Consider the following 12,224-nt stretch of genomic DNA (forward strand, 5'->3'; position numbering starts at 1 on the left):
CACACTTTCTCCGAGGACAAGAGTAACCCACTCTGTGTTATTTGTTACAGGTATTCTTGGCAGCATTGAGCTGCGACGAATTTCAATTGTATATATTCCTTAGAATTTAATCACATTGATTTTTGCTACATATATCAGTAACTTTACTCCCTTGGATTTCATTCAGGTCTATATAATTTGCAAACATTAATGACATGTTTTATTATATCCACGGATAAAAAGCCTAGACAAAAAAAATAGAATTTCAGAGACAGCAGACATTACCATTATCATGATTATGCACAATGAGAAATAAAGACAAATATCAATTATTACATTTGGTGATAACAAACTCTGAAAATCAATGAATGGGTTTCTTCTACCTTTACTCACTGAAATAAAGATTTAGGGGAAAAAACAAATTGTTAAATGTATTCAGCCTAATGTCATTATTTGGAACGGAAATCGGCAAGCTTTTTGTAGAGAAGAAAACCAAGCCCGGTCCTATAGGTCAGATACTTATTTATAATGAAGTGATCCTTTAAATATGTTTATTGTATGAATAATTATTATTAATCAATTTATTGTTTATTATTTAAAGAAAGGTACTGTAATTACTTTTGGATCTTTAAATTAACTTTTGCTTTTAAATAAACTAAGTTTGGTGTTAAAAAATTTTACTTCAAACTAACAAGATAATTTCAGATATTCACCTACTTGACTTATTCTTGTTTAATACTCCGTTGGAAGCAAAGGATTTTAACGCCACAATGCCAAAACACTTTAATTTGGGTAACGTTCTGGGATCATAATTCTCTAAATTTGCTTGTAAGACTAACTTCTGACTTCTGTTTACTTCTGCCTAAAAAATTTACGGAAAATATACAGTATCAGTTGCACAGGTAGTTTTGAAAAGGTGAACTATACACAATCGCAGATTCAATGAAATAATACGTAAACAAAAATGAAAATGTAATGCATACATGCACCACTTGCAGAGGCGTCAAGGTAAAGGCTACCATGTGTAACAAAAACTAGGGATTTAAAGTTCCAAGTGCATTTTGATAGCCTACTGTAAAACATTGATTCGAAATGGTCTCTTAATTAAGATACATGTACATGTATAACAATCTACAGAATTGTAAATAAAATTCACGAAGAATAACCTACGAAGTAATTTTTTTATAAGAGTTGGAATTGTTTAATGTAAGTCATTACATGATTTATTAGCAAACATGACCCAACATTATTAATTTGTCCTGCTAAAGAGTAGTACCACACTTATTGTGGAAAAACTCAAAAGCCTATTTACAAACAAATAGTTCGCTGATTAATCATATATTCAATGTACTGAAAAAGACATGTAAAATATACTAGTTTAGGTTAAGGAAACATGGTATAGACAGAAATTACATTTATTTAAAAATATATTTTGAATCATCTGAAAAAATAATCAGAAATTGTATGAGAAAAAGGTACTCAAAGTAAAACAGAAAAGATACAGGTAAAGGCTGTCAGAAGCATTTCGATGCTATATTATCTCAGATCTTCTTTGTATAATGAGTTTAGATGGGAATCGTTTCATCATAGAAGAGAAAAAAAATTCAAATAATTAATTATTCTGCACCTGAGCGTTTGTATGACTTGATCAAATACGTCTTTTTCAACGTACATGTACGAACAAGATAAGATCTGTGTCTATATTAACTATTAACATTTGTTACTTTTTTTAGATGTTTCTCACTTTTACTTATTTGACAAATTTGATTGAAAAGTATAATTGCGAAAAAGACATATTTCCAAAAAAGATGTGTTTGTGAAACACTGATGCTATAGCAACAAAGATTAAACTTTTTCTAAAATGCAAATTTTTTGTATAGGTACTAGAAGTATGATATTCATTTCCACTGGAAATACAATAGTGAAAAAAAATTTCAAGTTATTTCATAAATACGGAAATCGTCAAGATCATTCGTATCCAATGAAAGGTCTTGCCACAAAAACACATGTGTAGAGTATGGCAGTCCTAGCCCTAACAATTCAGAAGTTATGGTCAAGGTTAAAGTTTTTTTCATAACTACAAAAATCTCCAAGGTCAAGGTTAAAAGGTCAAGGTAGTTCGTATTTGAATGAAATGTCTTGCTAGATAGAATACATATGTATAGTATGGAAACCCTAGCCTTTACTGTTCAAAAATTATGGCCAAGATTAAAGATTTTAAAAAGTAAGTCAAACTCCAAGGTCGAGCTCAAAGGGTCAAAATTCTTGATATGAAATGATAGGCCTTGTCACATGGATTAAATATGTAAAATATGAAAGCACTTTCCTTAGCCCTTTTACATGTAAAGTAATGGTCAAGGTTTGCATTTTAAAAGTAAGTCAAACGTCACAGTCAAAGGGTCAACGTTCTTGGTATCCAATATACTGTTTTCTCAATAGGATTAAATATGTGAAGTATATGAAAGCTATTTCCCTCATCGTTCGAAAGAAATGGCCAAGGTTAAGAATTTTTCACAGGTACGGAAATCCCCAAAGTTAATAGGTCAAAATTGTTGGTATCTAATGAAAGGTCTTTTCACAAAGAAAACATATTTAAAGTATAAATGTCCTGGTTTCCTCTGATCAAATGATATGACCACAATGAAAGATTGCAATTTTTGTGTTCAAGTGGGTCAAACTCCAAGGTCAAAAGTTCAAATTTGGTGGTACCCAAAGAAAGGTCTTATCACAAGGAATACACATGTAAAATATGGAAATCATAGCTCCAATAAATCAAAAGTTATTGGACAAACAGATATTTTGACGGACAGACACGACAAAAACTATATACCCCGAAACTTCGTTTACGGGGGCATAAAAAGTAAATAGTGGAGGGATTAGGTAACTTTCTAAACTTATCTTATCAACCCCAATTGACTTCGCCTAAATACACAATTCACATTCTCTTATTTTCTTGTCTACTTACTACGCGATTACTTGAACTCACCAGAATCCTCTTGCAAAACTGCTTTCATTCTACCGTAAACGTGTCACATTTGGTTGTGTATTATTTTTAGCGGATATGGTAGAACTCAGCAACGCTCAGCGCTTAACCCTGAGTGTTCATCAGCCTTCTTCGGAAGGCAGCGAGAAAAATGTTACCGCTTGTTCTCTGCTTTCAAACATAAACTTAAATATGTATGCAAAGTAAATGCATGTACAGGTCTTCTTTAAATGAGTTGCAAAGTGAAACTCATGCCCAACAAAAAGGACTGTCTTTTTATATAGTTCCGTTATTGATATACGCTATTAAAGAAATGAATTCTGTCATTTTAAAAACTAAGCACCAGAAAACATAAATTTTACTTGTCTACCAAACGTACATTTCTGTAGGAATAAATTGAGGACCAAACTTGATCACAGTCCAATGCACCGCCTGTTCAAATGCAGTAGTGTTTTGTAAGTATTTCCAAAAAATCTCTAATTTTAGTAAACGTGGCAACACCGTACTTTGAAATCAAAAACCGAAAAAAAAAAAAATTTTGCATTTAATATATTATTCGCGTGTGTCAAACTATATTAAAATCAGGACAAAATGTAGGATGAGTAGCATTTTGAAAAATTGCAAGCAGACAGACAGACAACAGACAGACAGACTGACAGATGACGGATACCTTTCTTATCGCATAAGCTCTTCTGGTATTCGAACAATAAAGCTAGAAATTAACTGGTTATAAAATATTTATATATTATTATCCTAATAATTCATTCCTTAGTGTAATTGTTTTCTTTATAATTAAAGCTTTCTTTCTACGTTTGTCTGTTTGAGATAGGAGTGCAGTGTCATTTTACCCAGTTTTTTGTGAAAAAAATTAGGTGATCTTCTGTGTGACATTTAAAGGTTACTAGCTTTCCGTGCTCCAATGATTTCATTCGAAATCAAAAATGAGGTTGCAAAGATATTGCATATATTTTTTTTTGCTTGTTAACTTCGTTTTAGGTAAGTAAAAATTTTTTTTTTCAGGTTGCCCCCCCCCCCACTTTCAAAAACGATGCTACGTGCCTGAAGCAACTACTGTTAGCTAACTGTATTCAAATATTAGTTAAGTTAGACCTCCAATTTTATAACAAATCACCTTCTCAGATGGAGCTCCCACCGATTGAGGTACCCCTCTGCTGAAGAGTCATTCTTAGTGCAATACTTGATCATGATTAAAATGTAGCCTAATTTAGACAGGAAATATGTTTAAAATACGAGTAATTACGTGGTCATTTATTTATATAAGAAAGGTACCCAACATACTTACGGTATTTCATACAACACAATCCATTAGACATCATTATTCGTTACACCGTATGCACATATGGCGCCGTGTCTTACAAAACGAAGGTTAGGGTTTCGCGCTATGAATAGAAAAAAAAGTTTAGGTACAATGTCAAACAACTGAAATGATGACGTGTACATAAATATACACATTTGCCTGCTGTCAATATAGAATATGTATATAATTACAACGATTGTTTTGAAATGGGCCCTAATGTAAAAGAACTTAGCGCGAGAGATATCTAGAATGGAGTCGTATAAAAATATATCAGAAATATTTCAGATTTATCAAAGACTTCACCGTCGGATACACACGGATGATCTCGTCTCGTGATGTGTAAAAGGCGTGATTACCTGTGAGTATCCGAACGCGACGTGCAAGGACTTACAATATACCCAGATCTCTATGTGTTATTAAGAAATTTAATCAACATCGTGATGAACGAAAATCAGCAAAAAAGACCGGCCGAAAGTCTTTATTTATGGAGAAAGACACGGGTAATAAAGGAGTACATATCACAAACATACAAAGATATTACTAACACATAAGTAATGGAAACAGTGATCGTAAATTCTGTACAAAGACTGTCGAGGAAATACATAAGAAAAATGGGATATGCAGTTTCAAAGAAGGTTGATGGATAAAGAAAACATAACTCTGAACCATACAGGGCAATGGGTTTAATAGTGTAGTCAAATACATTTACAGCAGTTCTAATTGATGGATTGAAGTAAGAAAGTCTCTTCGAAGTTTGAAATAGGCTTTTTTGGCTTTGTTACAACAATCATTATTAGCATTACTAAATTTCCAGATGCATTAACTGTCAGACCCAAATACTTGTATTGTTTAACACATTCAATATTGTTGTTATCCATATGGTAGGGACTTTTAATGTGTTTGCCAGACGAATTGAAGTCTTTTATTTTTTTTTCTTTGTATTAACTTTGAGACATCAGTCAATAGAATATGTATTTAGTATATTGAGTTTTTCTTGTAGACCTTCAGCAGTGGAGGAGAGAAGTACCTTGTCATCAGTAAACATGAGACAATGAAAGATTGTAGTTGAATCATTATTTGCCCCGTGGGAATCCGGGTTAGAATAGGTTGCTTGTTTGTCGTAAAAGGCGACTAAATGGGGCGGTCCTTCGGATGAGACCGTATAAACAGAGGCCCCGTGTCACAGCAGGTGTTGCACGATAAACATCCCTCCCTGCTCAAAGGCCGTAAGTGCCGAGCATAAGTCTAAATTTGTAGCCCATCACCGGCAATGGTGACGACTCCATATCAGTGAAATATTCTGGAGAGGGACGTTAAACAGTATACAATCAATCAATTAATGAATCATTATCAATTTTACAAAACTTTAAGAATTTGACAGATAATTTGATAGATCATTGAGATACATTTTGAATAGGTTTGGACTCGTGTTATCACCTTGTCTCACCCCATTGTAAGAACGGAAGCGACAGATAAGGTTGCTACCCAGTTTAATAGAAGAATATTAAAACGGACATATACCCTTTATTCGTTATTTTGTATTTCTGAGCCCGGTACATATCTAATGCAATTAATTTTTTTCGCATGTAATCAAAATCACCAGTTTATTTATATGACGGTAAAAGACAAATTTGCTTTTTGTGTTTTTGATTTTGTTTTTGTCAATTCTAGAGCAAGATGATTTATATCATTATCAGTCCTGGTTTACGTCCATTAAAAACAAAAGAAACCATGGCTTACGTGTAATTCGTGATTACAGTATATTTCTTTACTTTACTTTATTTTTCTATGACAATGGTATCTTTGTGATTATTCTATAATTATTCTTATATTCGTGGATCCCTTCAACAAAATATGTATCCTTGCAGTAAAGACAGGACAATAAGATTTCCCTAGGATATTACAAGAATTATTATCACGGCGATACTGTTATTGTTACTACTGCACTAAACGAATGACGGGTGTGTTACCGCAAGTGAAAAGACAAAATATATGATGCAAAAATATCTTTTATTTAGTTTTTTTGGTTTGTGTCTTGTTTTTAACGTCCCTCTCGAGAACCTTTTCACTCATAGCGACACCGCTACCTGTCGATTGAGATCTGCGAATTTCGGAATTCAGGGCCATTGAGCAGTGAGATAGATCTCTCGTGCGAGCATCCACTGAGACACATAATTTCAATTTTTACGGTCTTAATCCGAAGGACCGGTATCAACGTCCACAAGTAGTTTCTTTTATGAATAAAATGTATTTTATATGTTCGCTCATGTATACAGAGCTTCGTTTTATACCAAAAACGATTTTACAATATGGTATTTCAATGGCATCAGCAAATTGTCAAATTGTCCTCAGCAATGAACCATGAAAGATATTTTAGCCCATTTTGATCGGAGTTTTTAAAAGATCGTCTGATTTAATATAGTGGAATTGCTATTGCCCAGCTTTGCAGTAGGTGCTGGCAGGGAGAAATCCTCCCTGCTCAATGGCCCAAAGTGCCGAGTATATATAAGTTATAATTTACAGCACTCAGTCAGCAAATGGTGACGTCTCCATATGAGTGAAAAATTATTTAGATGTCTATTAAACTACATCGAACAAACAAACATTATATTTCTTTTTTAAGTTTTCTTCATTAAACATTTTATACTGAAATGATTATTTAGTTATTTCTGGTTACATGTATAGCTAGACTAGTTAGTTTTTCTTTATCGAGAGTTACACTGTAGTTATCTCGTAAAAATTTAATTACTGTTGTAACATGTTAGTTGATTGGATAAAAGAAGTTTCTATAACTTATTAGGATAACATATGCTGCCTACTTCCCAATGCGTTACGTCAAACACGTATTATTCCGCTTGACTTTACTTTTTAAAAGTGTCCTATTGTTGTCACTTAATGATGGAAAATTAATAAGGAATGCCTAAGTTATATTAGTATATAACTAGGTTGTAACAGTTAACGCATGTTTTAATAACTGCTTTGCGGTTTATAAAGCGTAAAATGTCCCAACCCAGGTTATACAGGATATCACCTGGGTACGTAGCTATCATATTTATTCCTTAAACAATAAAATAATTACAAATGTAACCCATCAAAATGAATTTCTTATATTGGTTTTATTACGAGCTTGTAATATATAATAATAATTTTCAAAGAGTAAGTATAGGCTCGTTTCAACAACATAATGTAGTTTATTATCTTGATAAAACGTTTCAAGGAGTTAACAAAATAAGAACAGAGCAAACATGTATCTCCTAAATATCAGAGGTTGGATCAGGTTCAGTGGAGGAGAGAGCATCCCTTATCAACCAGTCACGCCTGCCGTGTTCTCCTTGTAATGTTCGGGGGGGGGAGGAAACATCACAATCCAGTGCATAGAATAATGGCCTGACTATCACGTAGATTTTGTCATGTTTAATAAACTTATGAGTTCAAATACTGTTTGTTTTATCCACATGTCATGTTACATCTGTAGTTATCTAAAAAAAATTATCTCGTTATTCGGGTGACACTAGTTTTGCTACAAGGAGTTTGTTTATTTGAATTTTTCGTCTTAGCCAATCTTGATAGCTGTGCGTACAATTTTATTAGCCTGTAAAAATTGGACACAGTTCCCAGTATAAAACCGTCAATTTGACCGGCTTAAAAACCCAAATTGGTTTCTTTCAGGTTTAGGGTGAATGAAATGATTATGATAGTCTACTGTATTTATAGCTGTTGTGGTAGTAAGGAGGCGATTAAATAGGTGGCAGGATGAATAACCCAATCTTATCCTGACTCTGTTTTGCATCAATGTCAACGTCACTGTTGGCTGGAAACCATTCAGACTCTCTCTGACAATAGGTAACACGTTCTTATTGTGGGGAAAATGTATTTGCACGTGTTTTGGTCTTTGTGGCATTCTGCTTACGTGAGTTAGGATAGTAACGAACATTCTCATCTGATCCATTTTCATAATTTTCGATCATGCATCAAAAGAATTTTGAGTATTTTGCTACCCTGCTACCTTGCGGGTCTTTTTCCTGACAGTATTTATAAACCAGAGCTTTTTTTTCATTTATATTTTTGTACATAAACAACTTCAAATAATAAGCCTCGTAAAAAGTCTAATTATTTTCTATGCAAGAACAACAGCACGTAAAATATCAAACATTTTTACCCGCGCTCTTTAAAAAATAATGTTTGGGACTTTTATGCAGTTTTTGGACAAGCATCTACCTCATTTGATTAAATAGACTTTTTACATCTGGAGTGTGTATATGTTAAATCAAGTTGATATGTAAATTAATAATAAATGGACAAAATTATGTACAAATAAGTGCTGCAAATTAACAACTTCTAATAAATGTTGAGATGTAAGCATTGGTGATAAGGACAACTACTTTTAAAGGCAAAATAGTCCGTTCAATTTTAAAATCCATTGAACTCTCTTCATAATATCTGATTAATGGACTACTATCAAAATTAATGGACTAGATCTAACTTCTGTAGCATTTGCATTATTGAAATATTTGTACAGGATATATAACAGTGTATTGAGTGTTCTTAAATCATATTCTTGTTTAACACAAAACGTGTTTTTCCTAGACTCCAAAATGCCTATACATTGTATTACAGTTACACATTTAACTAGACCTTATTTTTGTCGTTCAACAAAAACGGAGGGCTTTTCGACCCCTTAAAATAAAGAATCTTAAAATAAAAATCAATATTTTTTAATAAAAAGAATCTTATAATACAATATTGCAAAAGTTCTTTTGAGATCAATATTTGATTGGAAACATAACAATTCCCTTTCTACATCAGTGTGTACTCAAAGAGACATAACTCTTTCGTGGTTATTAAACAGATTCGAAAATGTACTGTTTTTCAATCCACTAAAACTCCAATAAGGGGTTAAAAAGTGACCCCATGGCCCATAATTTTTAAACTGTACTCTTTATACCTCATGTAATGTCAAAATTAGTTTGAAGATTGGTTGAGAATTAGAAATGTTACAGAGAAAAAACCGTTTTCTGTACTGACCCCTAAAATCCTTTCTATTTTAGGGATTTTTATTTTCAAGACCTTAGAACCTGGAGACAATGCTAAAGTTAATATTCAAATGAAATTTCACGAGACTTGCTTGCCTGCCTTCTGAGATAATGCAACAATCATGATTTCAAATTTAACATAGAAATCTCCATAGTCAAATTTAAGGTACTTATAAAACCGGAAGAACATCTCATATGCATACCAAAATTGAAACATAGAGAGTATATTAGACTCTAAAAAAGGATGACAAAGTGAGATAACTCTTGCACAATTATTTTTGAAAATACAGTTAATTCTCGATAAACCGCCACCTTTTGTTATTTAGAAATCATGGCGGTATAACGAATTTGGCGATGAATTGAATTTTCCATCTTTTAGGAAATAAGACGTAGAGTTATCGTTCTTAGAAATACCATTTAGCGATTCTATTCTGATTATTACATGTACGTGTATATATAAACATATTTCTAAATTTGAAAATATTTCAAGTAATTTTTTTTATGTACAATTTCGCTAGAGCAAAATATTCAGTTATGAAATAAAGACAGGTACATGTGTATGCATGTAAATCTGCACGTCTGACATTGCAAAAAAATGGTTGGGTAGATCGTCGTAATATATTGCCTCTAGTACTTAAAAAAAAGTTCTTGAATAAATTCATTGTTTATGACATCAATGTTAATGAAACATTCGCAATTTCTGACTTATAATTAATTTTTAAGCAAACTTTGCATTGTTTTTAAAAGCAGAGATCATCAAAATAATATCGTTATCGGCGTACTTCCCAGATAGCATGACTATGTTGGGCCAACGTTGGTAAATGGTTGTATTGTTGGCTGGTGGTTGGCGTTGGGCATTTAACGTTGGCCCAACGTTGGGCCAATGCCAATAGGATGCTTTTCTATTTTGATCAAATATAAGTTGGGAAGACAAAGTTGGCCCAACAATGGCGCTATGTAATAAATCTGAGCTTTCCTGTATTTTTTTAACGTTGGGAATAGCTGCATTGAAACCAACGTTGGCCCAACGTTTTAAATGTGCCCTTATCCATAGTGACCAAGATCATTGGGTATACAACTATTGTCCAACGACGACCCTTCATGTGCAGAATATGCTATAATTAAGTTTTCTGCACGTTGGGCTCACCACACTGGACCAATGTTGGCCCAACGTATATGTAATATATCTAAATGATGGTGTTTAAAAATAGTTAAAATAAAACGTTGGCCCAACATTAGCCCTACTATGCAATTAGCGCTTTACTACTGTTTCTATGCTGACGTTGGAATAATACATTTACCAACGTTGGCCCAACGTTAATATAAAATAAAAGAATGTAGAAAATATTTAGTGTTAGCCCAGCCGGGGAGGGCGTCTATGATCTAGGGAATATTGAATTTACATTTACTCTAGCTAAAACTGCAGTTGGCAGCAAATATCAAGTACATGAAATATTTTTTTTATATTTTCTTTCTCTCTTTTTGTTCTTTTTTTTTTTATTTTATTTTGGTTTCATTTTTGTGTTTGTTTTTAGTTTGTGTTTGTTTTTTACTAGTTAATGTTCAATCAACAATTTACAGACTTGTATAAAATCTTAGGAACATCTATTACATAATTGCGCTAAAGTGCTGGTTTTAGGGGGGCATATTCTGAGATAAGAGCAAAATTCACTATCATGATTGCTTCTAACAGCAGGAGACTGGCCAGTTTCCTCGGTTACTGCGAAATCTGATATATCAGGATGGTCAGCACGTGTAACCATTTCACAATTTCGCATTTGAGCAGCTTGGTGCACATGTATTATATTTGTGGGATATACTGCTTCGCTAGACAATATATGTAAGTATATTTTATAATCTTTTGTTTTGATTTTGTCGCCAAACTTTCCAGTCCAGTGTTTGCTATCTGCCTCTTTATACAGACATCGTACACACATGCACATTTATGAATGTTATACACTATGAATGTGTTAGCATTTACTTTTAGGCAAAGAATTTATGCACAATTGGAGGAGAAAATGTAAAGTCCACTGTTAGAAGACTCTTATCCTACCTTTTTGCCAATGACCTTGCCTTTCGGATCAATTGGAATCAAGGATATAGTAACCAGTAAAAATTATATTTATTTACTTTATTCTGAAAGGGTGAAAAAATCCCCCATTATTTAATTATTTAGTTGTTTAATTAGTAAATCTAAACGTATAAGTTGTAATTTTGTCCCAGGTAAAAAGCTGGAAATATCGTATTTCACCTCTCAGTTGTAGGTGTACAAATTATTTGATCAAAATGAACAGTGGACCAACTTAAGAACTTGAAGCCTATTAAATTAAGTACGTCATCAATATATGTCTACAAATTTGTTACTTTGAAGGACTGTCCGAAAAAACAGGCTAACAGCGGCAGCGACAGACAGCGAAATTTGCGCCATTGTTAAAGATTGGTGTCACTCCAGTGACTCACGCCAGTGACCGGGAAGGGGAACGGAAAAACCCACCACTCTGCCAGTGACCGGGAAGGGGAACGGAAAAAAGGGAAGAGAGGAAGAGGATAGATGAAGAGAAGAGAAAAGAGAATGAAAAAGGAGGAGAAAGTGCAAATGACACTGAGTAAATAAAAGAGAACGAATGAAAACTGTTTAAATTAATAATATGAAGGATTGCTTGACATTTAATTGTAATTAAAATAGATTTAAAAATACAAAAACATCAACGATTAAAATCAACAGCCAATACATGGGTTTTTTTTTATTTTCTTATCAGAATATTCCTGAAAAAATCATATTATTCAAGAATAATATTTTGAATGTCAATCCGAAATTCACATAAAAGAGTTAACTAGAATAATGCGAACCATGTTGTGGATAACGTGAATATACATGTACATGTATTTTACTCTGATTGTCCGCAAATGA

At 33.1% G+C, this 12,224-nt stretch overlaps 1 long non-coding RNA gene across 1 annotated transcript; it reads left to right on the top strand.

Moving 5' to 3' along the window:
• The first annotated feature begins 11,125 nt into the window (after positions 1 to 11,125).
• Positions 11,126 to 11,802, top strand: LOC134240018 (uncharacterized). The gene is made up of 3 exons (XR_009986339.1): positions 11,126 to 11,153; positions 11,301 to 11,422; positions 11,685 to 11,802. It is a non-coding gene; the product is annotated as an uncharacterized LOC134240018 (long non-coding RNA).
• The last annotated feature ends 422 nt before the right edge of the window (positions 11,803 to 12,224 follow it).

This window comes from Saccostrea cucullata, unplaced genomic scaffold (genome assembly GCF_032062105.1).
Source record: "Saccostrea cucullata isolate Sc308-1 unplaced genomic scaffold, CSIRO_AGI_Scuc_v1 ctg3594, whole genome shotgun sequence".
In the NCBI taxonomy this organism is placed as follows: domain Eukaryota; kingdom Metazoa; phylum Mollusca; class Bivalvia; order Ostreida; family Ostreidae; genus Saccostrea; species Saccostrea cuccullata.